Below are 13,030 nucleotides of genomic sequence, written 5' to 3' on the forward strand. Positions count from 1 at the left end.
CACTTCCTGCAGCATTGTGGATTTTCCTTTGGAGTCTTTCATCCAGGGGCAGACTTGCCCAGGATGTTTGGGATAGGATCCTCTCTCTCTGTTCTTACCTTCTCTTTGAATCCTTTCACTGGCTGCCACTCACCTTGCATGGCAAGTTCAAGGCCCTCATCCACATCTTCGAGGCCCTATGTAATTCTGACCCTGTCTAAACCTCAGTTCTCATTCCTGCCTCACTTTCTCGCCCTCCCCCCCGCTACTCCCTTTTGCTCAGCTGAATCTTTCTTCTTAGGGCCGGTGGCCCTAGACAAAATGGCGCCTCAGGCAAGGAGCATCTTCGGTGCACTCCCCCCATTTGTTAAACTTTTGAATATCTTATTTTTTTATTGCATTTGAGCCCATTTCAGGATTTTGATGTACAGTTTGCATGCATGATTTATCTCTGTTATATAAGATGATAAATTTGCATGCTATGATCTGTAAATCTGTATTTAGCCATGCCATTTATAAGCAAATATAAAAGTTGTTTCCATTAAGCTTATAGAAACTTCTTAATTTTAAGAGTAACTGAAATGTGCTAAGATCAAGAAATTGAACTGTCCACCAATATGGGTGGACCACTATTAAATAGTGTTACAGTAGGTGACAGCCTAAGAATGTTAACTCTTGTCCCTTAGTTCAAAAGATCACTTTTCTCGCCTTTGCCCTCACAAACTGAATCACAGCATCAGAAAGATCCATAGATTGGCCAATGGCATTTTCAAGCCATAAAATAACAAGCAATGTCAGTCTCTCATCAGCCATCATCAATCAAAGATATATTTTAATGAGCCTGAGCTTCGATAAGCTGTGCTCACCACTCAGAACTGTGACCGGCAGTGTGAGCAGAATCCTCAAAGCTATCCACACATTAGGAAAAATATTCTTCAGCTCTGCATTGTTAATTAATTGGAGAACTTGGAGTGGAGAGTGTTTCCCGTGTTGCCAAATGTGATGGATGGATGTTGTCCAATTCAAGGTCTTTATCATTTGTCCAAACCTTTCTTCGATGGATACTCAAGCAATGTCAACGAGAGAGCAAAAAACACCCTTCTTGAATTTTAATTCCAAGCTTCCCATCACCTCATCTCTGCTCTCATAACCAAATTGTCTCTTCTTCTAATGAATATGAGTTTCCTTGAAGACAGGCTCAACTCCTAAGTTTTCCACCATTTCTTTGGCAGCAGTGAAGGCATCTTCAAATCTGTTGTCTGTGTAGCCACAACAAAATCAAGGTAGCTTTTCATCAAAGTAGCAGTGGTTGCGATGTCCATCCACTGAGTTTGCAATGCCTTGCTTACAATGTTTACTTGGAACAGGATTTTGCGTCTAACCACAGTTAAGACCAAAAATTTGAAGTCTGTGACCTGGTTTGCCAGGCTTTGCGCCTCATGTCAGATTCCAGCCTTGGCTTTACTCGGCTGCTCCAGTTCGATCAGGGCATCATAAATCTCAGTCATTTGGTACCTCACTGGCCTTACACTATCAATGTGGCTCCCCCAGCGAGTTTCATTTAGCAGTTTCACAGTCAGAATTGTAACATTGTCCGTGAGGATCTTCCACCTAAGAATTTATGCTGAAAACATGACATACCTCCTTTGCAGTACTCTAAAGTGAGATAGTGAATCTAAAGAAGATGACGCTGCATCTGACACAACCAGGTTGAGGTAATGACAGCCACAAAGCATGAAGAAAGCTCTTGGATTCAGTGCAAGGAACCCTGCCTGGATGCCACTGTTTCTTCCCTTTATGTTCACAAGGTTGTTGTAGCCTTGGCTACAGGAGTCCTGAATCTTTATTTTATTGTCATTCAAAAGGTTTATAAACAGTTCTCTTATGCTTTTTTATGCTTATTCTTCTTTCAGTATTGTCATCCACAGACCAGAAACAGATAGTGTTCCTTTACTTGGATACAGCCATCCTTGTCATCAACAAACCTTACTGTAAATGACATCTTTTCATTGTGACTAATGTCGGGAGTGCAGTCCATTATTAAGGCATAGTACTTCACTTTGTCAAGCGCATCAATATGTTATCAAGCACCTTCCATGCCATAAGGTTAATCAATTTATTTTGAATTGTTTTGCTGAAGTAATGGTCCATAGCTTCTTTACAAACTAATCAATGTAAGTGCTCACACATGACATCATTAAATATGTTCTTTATTAGTCACTACTTACACTCTTCAAGTCTTAAAACGTAAGTACACTTACACAATAAAACATAGTTCACAATATCGCAGCTGGGCTCTCACTTCACTTCACTTTTTTCTTATATCTCACTGACAGACTGGAGACACCCCACCCCTTATATACCTACAAGGACATTCTAGGAGGTTCCAGGAAAATGTAGTTCTCAGAAAGTTTGGAAGGTTCCACAAGATTCTACAAAGGTGCATAACATTTTAGGAGGTTAGTTAAAAATGAATCCACATAATGGAATACCTGAAATAGTTTACTTCAAACATTCTATTTTATCACTAACAATAAAAAGAGCATCCTCAAGCCCAGTGCCCCCACAAGCCCAGCACCCCAGGTGGTCACCTGGGTCGGCCACCCCTAAATCTGGCCCTGTTCCCTCTTACCTCCCCTCTTTGTGTTCTTCTCTCACCAGTGGCACCAGAACTGGATGGACAAAGGGGGCCATAACCCTCCCACTTTTTGAAAGCGCACGGGCCTTGCCCATCACTTTTCATGGGGCAGACCACATCCCCTTGCCCTTCTCTTCCCCCCAAGATCACCCCCCAGCCAGGACAGCGTGGAGCCTAGTCAGGGAGCTCAATCAGTTGTAGGAGCCATGTAGAACCTCCACTAACCTGCGGTTTGGGCGGCCTGAATTTGAGAGCAGCCCCGCCCTGGCCCTTGTCCCCACCCCCTAGGCTACCTGCCAGGCCCAGGGCAAGTAGAGGTGGAGGGTCCACAAGGCCATGCTAGCTTCTGAATTTAGCTAGGGAGCGGGGCCTCAGGGGAAGAGGAGGGGCAAGGGCAGGGCCTCGAGGGTGGGGGCAGGACCTCAGGGCGGAGTCCCTTGGTTCCTGGCCTTCCCACTTTTGGGAAGGCTCTGATGCCTTTGTCTCTCACCTACTCCTTCTTCCATGCTGCCCTTCATCCTTGAAATATCCTCACTCATCTCATGTACCAAACAACTTCATTCTCTTGCTTCAAAGTCCTCCTCAAAGAAAACTTTTTCTGCAAAGCATTTTTACAAAATGAATACTGCCAGATTCTTACATCAACAACTCCTCTTTGGGTCTTTTCTGTAGTATTTGTGTTTGAAATAGATGGTAAGTTTTTTGGAGCATGCTCAAATTAATAATAATGAATAATACCAATAAATCAGCTCCAATAGCTCTGTCTACTGGAATCTAATATGAAAAAAAAATCTATTCACATTGGGCAGAGGTTTAGAATTATAGCACAAACACAAGGGCTGCATCAAGGAATTCATAGCAATAACTGATACAAAGGTAAAGGAAATAACCCCAAAAATTCATGGTATGGAAACATGGGGTCTGTGGTCTAAAAAATGTCTTGGTGTATGTAGCATTCTTTAATATCCCAGCCAGGAATTATAAGACATTCCTGAATAAAATGAAACTGCTCAATAATAATGCTAAACTTTTAAATCCATATCAAATTGGCTGCCTAGAAGAACACATTCTGAACAACTTGATTTTTTGGCTTTGATCAACTAGCTGAGAAAATTTTGAACACGAACTATTAGGAGCTTGATCCAAAGCCCACTGAGATCAACTGAAAGACTCTCATCTCAGCAGCCTTTGGATCAGACCTCAATTTACATGCCACCCTCACTTCCTTCTTCCACTTTCTGCCTTTTTTCCTGCTGGCCCCCTACTCTTGAAATGTCCTGGCTGACCTGTGCAGTATGTTTCCACTTTTTGCTCCTAGTTCTCAGCCCCTAGCATTCAGTCCCAAAGTGCTCAGCACCTTTCAAGATCCAATCCATGAGTAGCTAACGAGATTGCCTGTTTACACACTCATTATAAACTTGAAGGAAGGATCTGTGTCTCCTCTTTTTCTGTACAACACTGAGCACATTGCAGGCACTCAACAAATAATCATAAATAATATTTTATGTCAGACAGAAGAAAATGCATAGAAAAAATTATACTTCTTTTTCCAGCATTTTTTCCACTACAATGATTTGTCATTTAGGCAAAAGGTTGTAAGGAATTATAACCGCCCACCCTTTATATGTAGCTTTAGTGCCAGCCAGGTCAGGCCTTGCTTAGCCACTGCCTCTAAAGGTTTGCTGTTACTGGTGTGGACCCCGCCATAGGGTTCTGGTCGGGAAATAATGCACAAACAGTACTCTTGTGGAGGGTTCCCAACAGTGATACGGGCATCTGTAGTCCTGATATATAATTGAATGCTTGTAGCTTTCTGTTTAAGCCACTGCCTGTAAAATCTTGCTGTCACTGGTGTGGCTCCTGCCCTAGGGTTCTGATTGAAGACCATGTACGATCAAGTACCCTAGTGGTAGGTCCCCAACAGTAATATGGGCATCTACGGTTCAAATATAATTAAATACTTGTAAACTTTTGTTCTCATAAAATCTTGTTTAACCAGTGTCCTTTAAGAATTTGCTGTCACTGCCACAGATACTGCAGCGGGACCCTGATTGAAATAATAAAGCAAATCAGTCCCGGCTGCAGATCCCTGACATTGATATAAGTCTCTGTAATTTTAATATAATATTGTAATAATTATAAATGCTTTTAGCTTTATTGGTTTATAGGCCCATATATCCAGGCCTAACTTGCTTATCAGTAATGTCTCGCTCTGGGTGGGGAGGAAACAAAATATTAAGAAATAGGGTATAGTATACCGACAAAAGAGGAACTGGGCAGGGAGGGACCAGGGGTCTTTTCCTGCCAGTTTGGCTTTAAGCAAAATATAGCATAATAAGACTGCTTGCTTACAGAAAATTGCCAGGTGGCATTGTCAAGTGACTACCTTAATCACTGCCAAAATGTGTGACCTATGCAATATGCCAATAGCTTGTGCAATATGTATTCGCGATCAAGAAGTCATAAGACAATGTAATTGCAAAAGCCCCTAACTGGAAATACCCCAAGCTGAATTTACAGTAAATAACCTGCTGATCTGCAATATTAACTACCAAAATAAGCAAATAACTTGTGTAATCAATATGACGTTTTGCGGTTTTAGCCTTTATAAGCTGGGTGAAATTTGTAAGGGACAGAGCAGTTTCTCTCTTGCATGGGATTTTCTGTCTCTCCCTGTATGCATTCTTGTACTCTTGTTTTATCAATAAAGGTGCCTCGACCTGTCTGACCAAAATCGAATGGGTGGTGGTCTTTTCCACAACAATTTGGGGGCTCGTCCGGGATTCCACAGATGACTCCCCTGGACCGAAGGACCGCGGATGGCTTCCTCCCACACCCCAGGCCCACCTAATAGGTAAGAGACCTTTTGAAATCTCTATTGGGGTCTGGAGAGGGACCAGCCCATAGGCTCCGGCTAGGGGTAAGTCACAAGCTGGAATCAAACTTTTTATTTCAGACAGGCCTGACGCCCTTTCTCTAAGGTTCTTAAAGTCTTAAGGTATCTGTCAAGGTTCTTAAAGGTCTTTCCAAGGTTCTTATAGTCTTAAGGTCTTAAAGGTATCGCCAGCAGCCCACGGACCGCGCTTCTTTCGGTCCGGTGAGTCCTGATCCGCTCTTGGGCTCATACGCCCTGGGAGTTGATCGGGGGTCCCCTTCCTACCAGGATTGGTGGGGACCCGGGTTTTGAGGTTCTTGCCTTGACAGCTGTGTCAAGAACGTGCCTGTGTGTGTGAGGGCCAAGCGGCCAGTGTGAGTGACAGCTGTGGGAAGACGCCCCGAGCCTCCTGCGAAGTGAAAGCTCGTGACCGGGAGTGTCTCGAAAGCAAGCCCCACAGCTGAGCTTGGAGAGACTGTGAAGCTTCCCAGCTGGGAGGCCTTGGTAAGTGGCTATCCAGATGAGGTGCGTGCATGTTTCCCGTCCTTTTTCCCTTCCCCTTCCATGACCTATGACCCTGTGACCGCTCTTCGAGTATTGTCTTGTAAAGAACCGCAGGGTCCCTTTCTTTGCCCTCCAGAGCCATAAGCTCCCTTCCCTTCTCAGAGAGAAGGGGAGCCCTGGGAAACCACACCGCCGATCCGATAGCTGCAGAGGCACCACTGGCTTGAAGGCTGGTGCTCTGGGCTGACAAGAGGCGTGCGGGGACCACGGGTTTTCCATTAGGGTAAAAGTCAATGAGGAGGCTCGCCCCCCTTCACCTCTTTTCCCTTGTAGGTCTCCAGCCGTGGTTCTGGTCCACGGAAACCTATCCTTCTTCCCCTGCCAAGGGCAGGAGCGAGGCCATTGGTGATAGAACCGTGGCAACCCTAGTAAGCATTCCCTTGTGTGTGTGGCTTGAGTAAGAGCTGGCTGAAGTAAGTATGGGAACTGTCAGATCCAAAGACATCCCAGTCCCGCCTAAAGGCATGCCTGCAGCATATATGTATGTACATTATAGTCCGTTAACGTGTAAATACTTAAACAACTGGAATTGGTATACTAGGCATGATCCAAAATTGCAATTTCCCTTAGAAGGGAGTTTTGACCCTAATAGGGTCGCGTACCTGCAGGGTGCCCTTCTTGCTACCACCAGCGCGCAGGGGGATCAATATAAGGAATTTTTTGAATGGTATAGTGAGATGAAAAAGCGACATCACGAATCCCAAGTCAAGAGTCTTAAAGATACCCAGGAAAAACTAAAGGGTAAACTAAAAGAGACCCAGGAAAAATTGGTCATAGCCCAAGACATGTTGAGCCAACCTAAAGCTAACTCAACCCCCCTTTATCCCTCAAGGCCGTGCCCAACGGCTCCAGCCCCAAAACCTTTGCCTCCAGCTCCATCTAGCGACTTAATTGACCTGTTCGTAGAGAGTAGACAATGGCCCACCCCTCCCCCGTATAACCAGTCGGGATCCCAAGACAGCCCCCCAGACCGGGGGGTGGGAGGGGATCTTCAGCTGCGTCCCAGTCTCACGGGGAACAGTCCCATTCCTCCTCACTAGAAACCTCCGGGGACTCATCCCCAACCCCTGAGTCGCCCAAAAGCTCGGGCTCAACATCCCAACAACTAAAGGAAATTGCTGAGCTATCCTTGGAAGTGGACAAAATGATAGTGGGAAGTGTTATAGGTCAAAGCCTGGGGGGAGAATTGGAGTTACAGCGCCTATCCCAAAAGATATCTCTTATAGAAGGCATCGTAACATCAACACTTTTACAACCTACAGGGCAACCCTCCCTGATTTCGCCTCCTGCCCACCATACCTGGTCCCATTACCAGGATCTTGCAAAACGAGCACGAGACTTACAGGAAAAATACAGCCCCCCAAACAAAAAATTTGTATTGCCCTTGCGAGAGCTACCAGGACCTGCAGGACTGGTAACTGTACATGCCCCCTGGTCGCATAATTTGGCCGATAAATTCCCAAAAATTAGGGAAGACCCAGTTAAATTCCAAGAACAACTAAGCATGGTAATTCGGTGTTATAACCCTAACGGGGCTGATATGGACCAGATCCTAAGAGCGGTGCTTCCCAATGAGACGCTTACTAGACTTTTCCAGAAGGTGTAATAGAATTACACTAATTCAGGGGGTCTCCTAGGACTTAACATAAATATTAAAAAGAAAATAAAAGCAGCTTCTGAGAAGTGAGTTTGTCAACTTGTCACAAAAGCAAGGGCATTACATTTTGTCTTGTGGAATTATCATTATTAATTGAAGTGTCTTAGTGCAAGAATTTCTAGTTGTGGTGCAATAACGAATTTCTCATAAATCTCCATTAAAAATATCTATACATTATTTACAAAAACCAAACAGAATATATTGGTCAATATATCATTTCTTTCAATACTGTAATGTTCTAAAGCTTGATCCTAAAAAATCACAAGATTTTCTACCAAGGAACAACATTCTTTTCAGTATGTTAATAGCATACAAATCTCCAGTATATCCTGTAATAAACTTATTTTCAGGGATCTTTTGGTGTATAGTCTGTTTCACTATTTCATAAAATGCCATATGGAAATCCAGAAGATAGTGTTCAGATTGCATGAAAATTTGATCCTGAGAGATTTCAAGCTCCATATGGATAATGCTTCATTATTACTGGTATCAGTAAATGTGACTCAGGTAGTTACAGAGAGCACACATAGAGAAGGACATATCCTTGGCCTGGTTTTCGGACTGTGTTTGGCTTTCCAGATGTCAGTTTTGTAATTCTGCATACAATTATCAGGGAAGTCAGGCCTTTCCAGGAGGTCCATAAGAACAGACATACTGGGTCAGACCAAAGGTCCATCTAGCCCAGTATCCTGTCTTCCCATAGTGGCCAATGCCAGGTGCCCCAGAGGGAATTAACAGAACAGGTAATCATCAAGTGATCCATCCCCTGCCACCCATTCCCAGCTTCTGGCAAACAGAGGCTAGGGACACCATCCCTGTCCATCCTGTCTAATAGCCATTGATGGACCTATCCTTCCTGAATTTATCTAGTTCTTTTTTGAACTCTGTTATAGTCTTGGCCTTCACAACATCCTCTGGCAAGGAGTTACACAGGTTGACTGTGCGTTGTGTGAAAAAATACTTCCTTTTTTTTGTTTTAAATCTGCTGCCTATTAATTTCATTTGGTGACCCCTAGTTTTTGTGTTATGAGAAGGAGTAAATAACATTTCCTTATTTACTTTCTCCACACCAGTCATGATTTTATAAATGTCTATCATAGCCCCCCTCACTTTTCTCTTTTCTAAGCTAAAAAATCCCAGTCTCATTAATCTCTCCTCATATGGAAGTAGTTCCATGCCCCTAATCATTTTTGTTGCCCTTTTCCAATTCCAATATATCTTTTTTGAGATGAGGCAACCACATCTGCATGCAGTATTCAAGATGTGGGCGTACCATGGATTTATATAGTGCCAATATGATGTTTTCTGTCTTATTGTCAATTGTTTTCTTAATGATTCCTAACATTCTGTTCACTTTTTTGACTGCCACTTCATATTGAGGGGATTTCAGAGAACTATTCACAATGACTCCAAGATCTTTCTTAAATGGTAACAGCTAATTTAGACCTCATCATTTTATATCTTTAGTTGGGATTATGATTTCCAGTGTGCATTACTTTGCATTTATCAACATTGAATGTTATCTGCCATTTTGCTGCCCAGTCTCCCAGTTTTGAGAGATCCTTTTGTAGCACTTCGCAGTCTGCCTGGCACTTAACTATCTTGAGTAGTTTTGTATCATCTGCAAATTTTGCTACCTCACTGTTTACCCCTTTCTCCAGATTGTTTATGAATATGTTAAATAGGGATAGGTCCAGTACAGATCCCTGGGGGACACCACTATTTACCTCTCTCCATTCTGAAAACTGAACATTTATTCTTACCCTTTGTTTCCTGTCTTTCAATCAGTTACCAATCCATGAGAGGACCTTCCCTGTTATCCCATGATAGCTTAAGAGCCTTAAGAGGCTGCAATCTCCAGATCAGTTTTGGCATTATTCTTTGTTGTACCAGTCTCACAATGGGTTAGTAGATCAGTGTTATTGTTTGCTGCCTGACTCCTGAGGAATGGGGAATTCCTCCACACTACGTCCTGGTTATAAGCAGCTGCTTGCAGGAGTTGGAGCAAGACCTTCTATGTTAGTTAGCTCATCTTTGATCATTTTTACCCCTTTGTTTTTTCTTCCCCTTTGTGAGTACTTTTTTGTCTAGTCCACTTGGACCCAATTCTGTTAAAATAGTTTGAAGTTTACATGTCATTCCAATTGTGTGTGACAGGTGCTATAAAAATGAATAATTTAGTATTATTGTTGATGATTGCAATTAGCATGCCCTGCCTTGCACAGACATAAAAGGAAGACATGGTGTCTGCTTCAAGTAGTTTATGTTGTAAATCAGACAGACAGGACAATTCAGCCACACTACAATTCAGACACAATATGCCAGGAAAAGTTCTAACCACAAAGCAGTGCTAATATCCTTTTTTTCTTTTCTATCTATGCTAATTTATTGCTGGAAGACTTTGCAGAAGATGTACGCTTTAAACAGGGATTCAAATGAAAAGACAGTGGATGTTTGGTACACTTAAGGGAAACAATAGGGAAATATATTAAAAAGCAGTTATAAATGCTGAAGATATAGATACACGCACACATGCATATAAGGCAAAGCTGCCTTTATTTAGGGATGGGAGAAGAGTAGCACAGAAAACAACTTCGAGTCCACTAGAGACCTCACTGTGCAAATTTAATTTATCTGGGAAGCATTTATATGCTAGGCTGATATGTATTATAGGAAAGTGAGAAGTCAAGTCAAGTCGTTTTTTTTAATAGTAACTTTAATTTTTTCAAGAGCTATTTTTGTGCTGATCTGGGTTCTCCCTCCTGACTCCATACAAGTTATACTGTATATCTCAGAGACCGTAACAAGCTAGACTGTCTGGCAGGATGCCATCCAGGTGACAATAAGTACCAATGGAAGTGTGGCTTGTGCTTCAAGGACATTAACTGTCTTAAAGATGCTCCAATTTGTGTAACTCCCTATGACCAGTTTAAACATGCAAGGTAAGCTGTTTAAACTAGGCTAATGTAGTGATTTATTCATCTTACACACTGTCCATTCTAAGCAGGTGGATGTTGTGGGATCTAGTCTTTTTCAAACTAGTGGAGGGTTTCTTTGGGCAGGGAAGAGGGAGGCAGCAAAAAGTGAGACAGAAGCTCAGTCAGTGGAACCATCAGGGAAGGGAAGAGAAGTAGCAGAGGCTGCTGGAAAACATCAGGGAAATAAGTTTTAAATGGTTTTAAATATACCATTGTCTGTACAAACGATAGCTCAAGCTATACAGTTTGGGTTTGGGAAAGGATTTTGTCTAGACAAAAAGCATCTGGTGTAAGTGGAGTCCTTTGTAATTCAAGCTACCCAACTTCTTAAGGTTGCCAACCCTCCAGGATTATCCTGGAGTCTCCAAGAATTAAAGTTTAATTTAAAATTATGTCATGTGATGAAACCTCCAGGAATACATCTAACCAAAATCGACAACTCTACAACTTATTGATATTAGATAACATGATATCTGGTGTATCAATGATCCTCTAAACACACCAATGTTCTGAGATCTTGATTCTTTTTCAAGTGCTTTGGTCCATCTGGATTTTCAATTGTTTTCCAAACCATTGGAAGTAGGGGGAAGCAGGGGAAAGTCATTAAAAAATTATTGTTAAGCACCTAGTGTTATTGGGGAGGATGGTGAACGAAGGACACTCTTAATTTAACAATATATATTTTATTTTAAGAATTCTATCTTCCTGATGCCTCATAGAAAAGCAAATATCTTAAGTAGGAATTTTTTTAAATAGAGTTTGTGTTACAGCCAAATATGAACCATTTTAGTCATCTGCTTCTAAAAGTCATGTCCAACTTGAGTGATAAGTATCTTAGCTGATTTTGATGGTATCTGCTTTGCAAAATGTAGGGAAATGATGAGCTATATCAGACATGAGGATTTTTTTTATATTTTTAGTGGTTTCAGGTACATGCATTAATCAGAGATATGGCATAGTAGGGAGTCTCGATGAGGTACTTTCTGATTGTGTCATAAAGATTGCTGCTGCTGCTAGGACAACAGACTTGCAAGTCTTCCTGCTTAGTGGAGGATCTTCTCTTCCCAAGGAGACTCTTGGTTTAATTAACTGCTTTTGGGGTCATTTGGCCTGCAATTTGATTTCTGCTGTAGGTCAAAAAGGTAATCAAACCAGTGCCCAAAGGAACTCCCAGCTCAAACTGGATAGCTGTGTTTGGGGCTCTCATTTGAGTCTCTACTATCTCCAGAAGTTCATTACTGAAAGCAGGCAAGGAAAAAGCAGCTGAAAAAAAATGTGTAGCTGAATAAGGTCTTCTCTAGACTAGGATTTAAAGATGTGATGTTAGTATGGGAGCTCCTCCTAAGCTTTAAATCACCAGTCTAGCACATTGTAAAGATAAGGGTCTTATCTACACCAGATTTTTGAAGCATGTTAGCATGTTAGCAATTGTGTGCTAATATCACACCTTAAATCCTAGTCTAGACAAGACCTAGTGGCAAGTGGCCAAGTGATTTTAAGTGATTAAAGCCTTAGGACTGGATTCACCATTGCCCTGCACCTCATATGCTCATTTACACAAGTTCAAAGTGAGTGAAAAATAGGTGTAAAAATATTACCACATTGGAGTGGTAGCATTTTGCTTCCACTTCCCACTTTTCTTCCTGGGGAAGAGTAATTCCCCAAGCTGTCCCTGCTAACACTTGTATTACTTTTCAGTTAGCTGGCAGTTTGTCTCTGTCCTTGTATAACCCATAATGGCTTAAGGAGCCTATACTGAAAAGAAATCTCCATTTACTTTGGTAACACAGTAAATGCATGTAGGGTACTTGTGATTTGTTTTAATAATGTCTTTATCAAAGTTTAAAACATGTTTACTATTCAGAGAGCTCTTTACTGCTTCTCATTCACAGCATGGGTGCAGAGAAGCAAGAAGTGAATCAAGAGATATACTCAGAATAGAAGGACTAATGAACTGAGAGGGCCAAACCATTCTCCTAGATTAACTGTAAATGTGCAGAAGAAATTTATCAAAATGAGATAATAAGAGTAGTAGAAATAGATGCATCTGCAATGCAAGCCCTGAAAAAAAGCTAGCAAACTTTCTTGTGAGCCTGAATGAATAATGGTCCACATATCTTGTGGGACTAGTATTATGAAGACAACTAGTTCAAAACAATAAACAGAAAACATATCCACGTACTTTCAATGTTATGAACCCCCTCTTCTTTTTCTAATTGCTTGAAATGAGAGGACCTAATTATGATGCATCCAGAAGTTTTCAGACAATGAGAAACAATAGTCTGATTTTTAAGTGAGGTGATAAACTTTCAGTTGGCCAAATACTGTTGGATTTCCAT

Source organism: Gopherus flavomarginatus, chromosome 2 (genome assembly GCF_025201925.1).
Source record: "Gopherus flavomarginatus isolate rGopFla2 chromosome 2, rGopFla2.mat.asm, whole genome shotgun sequence".
In the NCBI taxonomy this organism is placed as follows: domain Eukaryota; kingdom Metazoa; phylum Chordata; order Testudines; family Testudinidae; genus Gopherus; species Gopherus flavomarginatus.